Source organism: Bufo gargarizans, chromosome 1, assembly GCF_014858855.1.
Source record: "Bufo gargarizans isolate SCDJY-AF-19 chromosome 1, ASM1485885v1, whole genome shotgun sequence".
Lineage (NCBI taxonomy): Eukaryota > Metazoa > Chordata > Amphibia > Anura > Bufonidae > Bufo > Bufo gargarizans.
The window spans coordinates 298,571,531-298,579,906 of NC_058080.1; positions in this window are offsets into that span (position 1 = coordinate 298,571,531).

The window sequence follows — 8,376 nt, forward strand, 5'->3', positions numbered from 1 at the left end:
CTGCTTTCACCCTGCTTACCCTGTAGGTTCAACCCCAGGTGATGGCTTACAAATACTTATAAAAATACTGACATAAATACTTAAGGTGGCCATGGTCAGCAATTTCCTAATACAAGTTTTGAATCGGCAGCAACACTGTAGAAAGAATAGCATTTTGAACTAAAAGTACTGAATCTAAAGATAACCTTCGCACTTATTTTTCTAAACTGATCATCAAAATGGATTGTTGCTATTTGTTTACTGTCATATTTCTGCTTCATGTGGCACTTGACTGTGTAAGGCCAGCTCCATAAATCTGTTTACATTGCCAGTAGTGCACTATGACTCCAATTTGGCATATCACAGTCCATCAATTGGATATAAACTCTTCTGGATTTATAAACCTACATAAAATCTATTACGGTAAAATTGTAGTTGCCCTTTTGTCCTTACAGTGAGTGTTTTTTGTTGTTGTCATCTCTTTATTCCATTTAGAGCCTGGTATATAGAGTTGTGTCAGTCCTCCAAATTTTGCATTTACTTTACTCATTGTGAATTTTATAACATATACTGTTATACTAAACACTTCAAAAGGAACTTGATGTATAAAAAAGTGAGTTTTAGCCACATTAGTGCACAAAATCACATAAAGTGCAATTGACAACACGTACTTTATGTTAGCAGACTAGAAGAATACAAATATTGAACGTATATAAAAGCTACAGTGGATATAAAAGTCTACACACCCCTGTTAAAATGTCAGGATTCTGTGACGTAAAAAAAATGGGACAAAGATAAATCATTTCAGAACTTTTTCCACCGTTAATGTGACCTATAAACTGTACCACTCAATTGAAAAACAAACTAAAATAATGTGGTTGCATAAGTGTGCACACCCTCTTATAACTGGGGATGTAGTTCAGAATTAAGCAATCACATTCAAAATCATGTTAAATAGGAGTCAGCATACATCTGCCATCATTTTAAGTGCCTCTGATTAACCCCAAATAAAGTTCAGCTGCTCTAGTTGGTCTTTCCTGAAATGTTCTTAGTCTCATCCAGTGATGGCTAGTTGCAGTGTTCACCAACGAACACATGTGGGCTGCCATCTTTAGTAAGGTTAGACTCACCCGTCCAGTGATGCACAGGTAAGCCCTTACCTGTGCCTGTGCTGCGAGCCGGTCTGAAATCAAATACGGTCACCAGGAGCAGGCAGTTCCGAGAACAGCCACCGGGGGCCTTCATCAGGCTGTTCTCGGAACTGCCTGTTCCCGGTGACCGCATTTGATTTAAGACCGGCTCGCGGCACAGGCACAGGTAAGGGCTTACCTGTACATCGCCGGATGGGTGAGTCTAACCTTACTAAAGATGGCAGCCTGCATGTGTTCGTTGGCGAACACTGCGAACTGGCCATCACTGGTCGCATCCCACAGCAAAAGCCATAGTCCACAGAGAGCTTCCAAAGCATCAGAGGGATATCATTTTTAAAAGGTATCAGTCAGGAGAAGGGTACAAAAGAATTTCCAAGGCATTAGATATACCATGGGACACAGTGAAGACAGTCATCATCAAGTGGAGAAAATATGGCACAACAGTGACATTATCAAGAACTGGACGTCCCTTCAAAATTTATGAAAAGACGAGAAGAAAACTGGTGTAGGAGGCTACCAAGAGGCATACAGCAACATTAAAGCAGCTGCAGGAATATCTGGCAAATACTGGCTGTGTGATACTTGTGACAACAATCTCCCGTATTCTTCATATGTCTGGACTATGGGGTAGAGTGGCAAGACGAAAGCCTTTTCTTTAAAACACATCTGAAGTCTCCCAAAAGCATGTGGGAAAAGGTGTTATGGTCTGATGAAACCAAGGTTGAACAAAAACAACACTGCACATCACCAAAAGAACACCATACCCACAGTGAAGCACGGTGGTGGCAGCATTATGCTTTGGGGCTGTTTTTCTTCAGCTGGAACTGGGGCCTTAGTTAAGCTAGAGGTAATTATGAACAGTTCCAAATTTCAGTCAACATTGGCACAAAATCTTCAGGCTTCTGTTAGAAAGCTGAACATGAAGAGGAACTTCATCTTTCAGCATGACAACAACCCAAAGCATACATCCAAATCAACAAAGGAATGGCTTCACCAGAAGAAGATTAAAGTTTTGGCATGGCCCAGCCAGAGTCCAGACCTGAATCCGATTGAAAATCTGTGGGGTGATCTGAAGAGGGTTGTGCACAGGAGATGCCCTCGGAATCTGACCGATTTGGAGTGTTTTTGCAAAGAAGAGTGGGCAAATCATGCCAAGTCAAAATGTGCCATGCTGATAGACTCATACCCAAAAAGACTGAGTGCTGTAATAAAATAAAAAAGTGCTTCAACAAAGTATTAGTTTAAGGGTGTGCACACTTATGCAACCATATTATTTTTATATTTTTCTTCCCTCTACCTAAAAGATTTCAGTGTGTTTTTCAATTGCATTGTACAGTTTATAGGTCACATTAAAGGTGGAAAAGTTCTGTAATGATTTATCTTTGTCTCATTTTTTTACATCACAGAAACCTGACATTTTTATGACTTTTTATATCCACTATATTAGGCTGCTTTCACACTAGCGTTCGGGTTTCCGTTCGTGAGCTCCGTTTGAAGGAGCTCACGAGCGGACCCGAACGCAGCCGTCCAGCCCTGATGCAGTCTGAATGGAGGCGGATCCGCTCAGACTGCATCAGTCTGGCGGCGTTCAGCCTCCGCTCCGCTCGCCTCCGCACGGACAGGCGGACAGCTGAACGCTGCTTGCAGCGTTCGGGTGTCCGCCTGGCCGTGCGGAGGTGTGCGGATCCGTCCAGACTTACAATGTAAGTCAATGGGGACGGATCCGTTTGAAGATGCCACAATGTGGCTCAATCTTCAAGCGGATCCGTCCCCCATTGACTTTACATTGAAAGTCTGGACGGATCCGTCCCAGGCTATTTTCACACTTAGCTTTTTTTAGCTAATATAATGCAGACGGATCCGTTCTGAACGGAGCCTCCGTCTGCATTATTATGGGCGGATCCGTTCAGAACGGATCCGCCCGAACGCTAGTGTGAAAGTAGCCTAAGATCAATAATGTCCTAATATTATATACAGCTTGCTTTAGGATAGATAACAGCTCCTTAACTACTATGACAATTTGAGATGATTCATTGGAAACTATGGGATTTTGGAAAACATTTATATTTAGAACATTTTATTTTATTCTTAGAAACACAATTGAAAATATTGGATATGTGTATTAAAACAAAGATCAAAATCCTCAAAATTGTTTTTGCAGCCTGTCTTAAGGTCCCTTTACATGGGACAATTCAGCAGGCAATTGTCGGAAAGGAAGGTGTGTATCATAAAAGGAGAATTTTTTTTTTTTATTCTACTCCTGGTCTTGGCTTAAAATTTTTTATTAAAAAACCTGAAGGTGTGGTAGCACCCTTACACTGCCAATCCAAAAGATCTCTACAATGGAGCCTTTTGCAATAGCCTAAAATAATAAAATTATGTTATACCCACAACTTTCTCCAGCACCAATATCTGTGGTGCCGATCCTTCCTTCTGCTGCTGCCTGTGATGTGATGGCATATGGTATGTCACAGCAGTCAATCACTGTCCTCAGTGGTCTAACATCTGACTGCAGCAGTCTAATGTCTGACTGTTCAGCTGTAGTGGTCAAGCCCTTTAACAAACAAGTCTATTTCCTAAGTCTTGCAAGCCACCACTAATGTATCAACACATACTGTATAGGGGTGGGAGGGTGGAATACTATAGTGGCAATGTGGAGGAATAGGAAACAAGGGGAACATTTATCAAGACCGGTGTTTTAGACACTGTCTTAATAAAGGCCCTGTACTGGCGGTTGATCCACCGACGTTATAAAGAGGCGCCAGTCTCTCCATAACTTCGGCACATCCAGCGCCAGTTCTAAATGTAAGGCAGCTTCCGAGCTATCTTAGATTTATATCTTTTTCTACGCCTAAAACAGATGTAAAAAATGGTGACTGAAACAGGGCTACTGGGCTATCGCCTTCCCCGCCCATGCCGACGTTATAAAGAGGCGCCAGTCTCTCCATAACTTCGGCACATCCAGCGCCAGTTCTAAATGTAAGGCAGCTTCCGAGCTATCTTAGATTTAGATCTTTTTCTACGCCTAAAACAGATGTAAAAAATGGTGACTGAAACAGGGCTACCGGGCTGTCGCCTTCCCTGCCCACGCCATTTAGACCTGGCGTGAGCAGAGCAAAGTCGCAGATGGCTAACCATTGTGCTGCCATCTGCGCCTGAAATATGCCTAATTTAGGCATATTTCAGTATATTAAATAACCCCCCCAAGTCCTGCTTCCCTTTCTTTATAATACCCCCATCCCTCTACCAATCCTATGTTCGTATCCATAGCCACAGTTCGTCTTTTCCCCAAGTTTCCTCTTGTCATGACACCCCTCTGCCTTATTGCTCTGAGTTATTTCCGTCCTCCTTGCTGCTTCCCTCAGCTTTCTTCTTTGGAATTTACTAGTGTTGAGCGAATGGAAGTATCCAAAGTGAAATTTGATCCAAAGTTTAGGAAAAATTTGATTTGCAACAAATCTGAGCTTCATTGTGCTTCATGGTAACAAATAATTTTTTTCCTAAAATGCCGGCTACACGTGTTACAAAGTGAAAGTAAGAAGCCTGGGAATGAGAACTGAAAGTTATAGTGTTTAGTATTGAGGGAAGTGAAGCATCCGAAGAGGAATTTGATACGAAGTTTAGGAAAAATTTGTTTCGCAACAAATCCGAATTTACTTTAGCTTTGTGGTAAAGAATCTTTTTTTTACCTAAAATGGTGGCTACACATTTTACAAAGTCAAAGTAAGAAGCCCGGGAACCTGAAATCACCCATAATGCAGTGCAGACAGCCAATTAGCAGCTAGCCAGCCCCAGTTGTGTCACAGCCCTTTCAAAGCCTCATCCCGCGTAGTCGCAACAATTTCACTGTGAGATAAGCATAGGGAGAGATGTGGCAAGCACTCGTGCACTAGGAACAGTGTTGTTAAAAGCTTTTAATTGTGGAATATTTGATAGGGAGAGTACAGGGGCAGTGCAGGGACATTGTAGGGAGATCGTAGAGAGAGCATAGGGAGACTGAAGAAACATTACAGGGACTGTAATGTGATGCTGAAGGGATCTATAGGAGATAGCACAGTTTGCATCAATCCCTGTCTAGGTACAGAGTTATCTAGCTGAACAGTGTCCGCCTTGTTTAATAGATAAGCAATTCCATTAGGCCTTGATTCTCAAATTAGGGTGAATAAGCTGACTAGTTCTACTGTTATTGGGGTGTCCACTTGTTTAATAGATAAGCAATTCTATTGCGCCTTGATTCTCAAATTGGGGTGAATAAGCTGTGTAATTTTACTGTTATTGGGGTGCCCACCTTGTTTAGTAGATAGGCAATTCTATTATGCCTCGATTCTGAAATTGGGGTGAATAACCTGTCTATGTCTACTGTTAGTGGGGTGTCCACATTGTTTATTAGACAGCAATTCAGTTAGGCCTTGATTCTCAAATTGGGGTGAATTAACTTTCTAATTCTACTGTTATTGGGGTGTCTACCTGCCTGTCACAGTAACTGTTTCACTACCAGAAAAGACTAGCTATGCATGTTGCTGCAATGCACAGTGATGTACAGCAAGATACACTCTCCCTGCAGGTCGGGATATAGCTGATTAAACTCGCTTTGTGACAAATTAATTCAGAACAGAGCAATTTTCTTGAAAGAATTCGGCTAAGCGTCTGAATCGAATTTTTTCAAACTTTGCTGATTTCGAGAATTTACCTAGGACTTCATAATTATTCATCTGACAACCACTTCTACATGTGACAGTACTAATATGGATGCATTAATACAGTAGTTTGTTTTAGCAAGTTGTTCAGGATTCCAGAGTCCCACCAATTGATAAATACAGTGTGTGACAAATGGACTATTTTCTATTACATGTGCTCAACAATTACTACTGTAAAAAGATCTTATAATTTAGAATGTCTCAATGTAACTATTCCATTAGCACTGAATAAATACGTACCATTTGGTGTGCAATCCAAGGCCAAAGCAATAATATTACGTCTGTTAGATACAGTTGACATTATTTATTCAGGAGTCTACCTCGCAATTTCTCTCCGATGGCAGATCAGATGGCTTCTAATAGTATGATTGCTTGCTAATGCTTCCCTGTTGTTGCTTACTGCTTCAATGACATGCTAATGGCTAGTGTCAAACATCACGTGATATTGTTACAGAATTATATGAAGTAGTACAACATAAAATACCCGGTACAAGGGTGTTATTCTCTGCAGCCCAGCTTCAGTTATCATTCAGAGGAGATGCAGATGAAAAGATAATGCAGATGTTAGTATAGAGTGATAACACCATGATCTGAATAATTTGAGTGCCATATAATGAATTCAAATTTATGCAAACTATAATGTTAATTACAGACTCAGTGTTGACCCAAAGCATAGATGATATTTGCTTTGATTTGCTAAACATTATAAAACTCTTACAACTTCCGCCTAAAAGTTTACAGTATATTTGCTATGGAGAACATTTAGAAGTGAAGTAACCTAAGCTGCCTCAGGCTTGTGTATCAGTTAAACCAGTGAAAGGTTATCATACAAATACAATTCTTGTCTCTACAAATTGCAAATTACATAAATCGGAGCATCAATCAAGTTGCTATATTGTCAATCGGAACTTAGTATTTGCAGATTATCTGCCCATGTCAACGGCCACACACCAGTACAACACTCTAATTCTGTTCACCAGGAATTTTTATGTAGATTTCCAATATACTTTTTGCACTAGTTTCTTGTAGATTCCAAGATCTATTTTTTCTGTGATTCAAATCGAACCTTCCTTGTTTACTGCCATTTCCCGTTTCTTTGTGGTTTATATGCACTTATTGCTGTTATTGCATTGATCTGCTGTTTATAGATGTATATATGCCGGATCTATGCACTAATGTGTTGTGCACTTATATCAGTTGTGTCCGGCTACAAGCCTGAAGTAGCTGGCGGGACACAACTAATATATGTGAAAGGGGAATTTCTGTGAACCCTGCCAAAGACTAATCGCTTCATTTACTGTTTAGGCATAATTACAAGAATTCAGCCTGATCTGGATTCCTCATACATGTCTCTCAGTGGTGTTGAACCAGTCTGATAGATGATTGATGAATACGCAGCACAGGTCAATGCAACTGTAGCCATATTGCATCAGGAACCTCAACGCTTACTGCCTAATTATTGAGTCACTGGATAAAAATCTGCCCTGGTCACATGAGAGACTGGTGCAAGGCGTGTTCCAATACAGGTACAACAATGCTGGCATTAGAGGTGAGCACATTTCTTGAAATTAGTTTAAAGGGAACCTGTCACCAGTTTTATGGTGTCCTAACTGAGGGCAACATAAATAAGTGACTGATTCTCTTAGGCAACATAAATAAGTGACTGATTCTCTTAGCAAAATGCTGGGTCACTTTCTTTAATGACCCAGTCAATCTGCCAACATCTTGTATTGAAAAGCTCCAACTCATAATTATGAGTCCTGAATATTCATGAGCTCCTGACTCTTATTTTCCATATGAATCAGCAGCAGGTGGGCAGGGGAGTGGCTATAGCTCTGAATTAAAAAAACGCTGGACTCAATGACATCACACTGGACTTAAATCAGCTCATTAGCATGAGGCATGTGGCATCTTTGTGTGTATATTATGAGGTAACCATCTGTCACACCAGTAAGTGAATACATCTAAGGCACTTTTTAGTAGTTAATGATTGTATATAATTAGTTACATTATAATCAAATATCCACATCACAGGTTCCCTTTAAACTCAGCAAATTTTTCATAAAATTCGATTCAGGTGCAAATCATTCCACTGGGATCAACAATGCTCTAATTGTTCTGAAAATTGGTATTTAACACTCTAAGGTCTCATAAGACTCAGATTTGTTCTCTCAAAAACCAAAGAAACATACAAGTTCTAGAAGCCCAAAGAGAGAGACCCACATATAATACTTTTATTGCAACATGTCAGTTCTTCTTCCAAAAATACTGAATGCCCCAGTATTATTACACTTATCTGAGTGAGATGGGTAAAGCAGTTCTCCTTCCAAAAAGACAAGACTACTGAGTGTCTCAAGAAAATATTGCTCTGATTAGCTGAGTGTCCTTGGGGGTGCTCTTGGGGGTATTCTTTCATAATAGGGAGACTGTCATGAGGAATTTATTCAGATAGTATATTAGGAAACAATACTCCTTTTTATCTTTTTTTTCTGCATCCGTAATCTCCCATTAATGTTAAATGACTTGTAAACATATAATTAAAATATGAG